Below are 1,903 nucleotides of genomic sequence, written 5' to 3' on the forward strand. Positions count from 1 at the left end.
TGACATGGTGGCTTTATATGTAGGATTTGCCTTTTCATCCAAGAATAATTCTCTTCTAGGGACATCCCAACTCTTCTCAACACCAGAGAGCAGTAAAAGACCAAGAATACCCTCCATTTCAGCAAGCGAAATGTTTTTCCACGTTTTACCACGTAAAGCAGCCACTCTTCTGCCTTCAATATTTGCGCAGTTGATGATTTCCTCTAGTATTTCCTTGGTGATGAAGTAGTCCCAGGCATACGATATTATGGACAGGCATACAAGAAGTTGCAGGAGGATCTAATTTCCAAATCGTTCCATTCCGACTAATGTATGTGTGGTCTTCTATACCTTTTTGTAGTGGTTCTTCATTTTCAGACTTTGGTGAAGTAATGTTATCAGAAGGACTGTCATCTGCCTCAATATTCCCATTTGCAGGTTCATTGGCTGATTCTTCACTACCTGCGTCTTCAAAAATATTTCCTTCCTCGCAAGAATCATATTCTTCAAACCACTGAGCCACAACACATTCAAAATTATCTTCATTTGCACGTACTGACTCTCTTGCTTTGCGTGTCGAGGCCATAGCAAAAGGCGTGTCTCTCGAACAGCAGCTTGTGCAGCACTAAACGAGTCATACTCTTAACAATATGGGCCTTGCAGCAACAAACAAACTACAGTAACAATGAGGCTGACAAGAGCAGCACAGGATAACAATACTATGCAATAATAAAACATTTGGTAGCCAAAGGATCAATAATACACCGACATCGCCAATATGTGAAAGTAGTGTGTATTATTTTTTCGTTATACTATTACTACTACAGCTACTGCTGCTGTTGGCACTCCTGTTGCTGGAAATACCACTACAGTTATTGTTCAATTAATAACTGCTCCCGAACAAATGTTGAAGACAATATAGGCTAAAGAACATTTATAAATGTGTGAGGGTTTCTGAATCCCTGCTTATGCATTCAAGGTGTATGGGTGAACGTATTGATTTATACAAAAAACTTAAAAAGGTATCTCGTTCAGACTTGATAGGAGAAATGTCGCAGTGTTAGTGGAAGAGTACTGGAAAGCAGTTTGAAATCAAACGAAAAATTACAGAATTTTTTTAAAAAATGTACACATACAAGGGCCTCGGAGGCCCTGTATATGCATCCTAGGGGCCATTGAGGAAATAAATAATTATCTAAAAACTTTTTCAAGAATGCTTCCTATTATCTGCTAGCAAACGAAACACGTTCTTCGGAAATATCCCACCTGGATGGATTAACGTCGAACCTAACACATTCCAGAAAGGCATTCATAACGATGAGATGTTACAAAAAGTCGGATTTGGACCCGATATGTCAATGATATGACACAAGAACATTACTATTCAAATTTTCGCAGTACAGTACTACCAGTCGACCTAGGAGAAAGGTAAACACGTCTCTCAGAGGCTATTTACACACTGGTCAAGATTATAGAAGGATGTCGGCAATTTGCACCATCGGGTGTCTTGTGTTATCCGTCTTCTGACTGGTTTGATACGGCCAACCACTAATTCCTCTCATGTGCCAACCTCTTCATCTCAGAGAAGCACTTGCAACCTACCTCCTCACTTATTTTCTGGATAAGTTTCCTTTAATTTACGTCTATGGTCACAAACTTTCATTTGTTAAGAAAAAGTTTGTGACCATAGACATAAATTAAAGGAAACTTATTACATATACGGGTCATTGTTTTTTCGCGACGATGTCGCAGCTTCTGAAATTTGCTGGATATATTCCAGTCTCTGTCTTCCTCTGCAGCTTATGCCCTTTAGAGCTCCCTCTAGTACCACGGAAGTCATTCCCTGATGTCTTAACAGATGTCCTATCATCCCGTCCCTTCTCCATCTCTGTGTTTTACACAAATTCCTTTCCATCCAGTTCTG

The sequence above is a fragment of the Schistocerca piceifrons genome, chromosome 2 (assembly GCF_021461385.2).
Source record: "Schistocerca piceifrons isolate TAMUIC-IGC-003096 chromosome 2, iqSchPice1.1, whole genome shotgun sequence".
In the NCBI taxonomy this organism is placed as follows: domain Eukaryota; kingdom Metazoa; phylum Arthropoda; class Insecta; order Orthoptera; family Acrididae; genus Schistocerca; species Schistocerca piceifrons.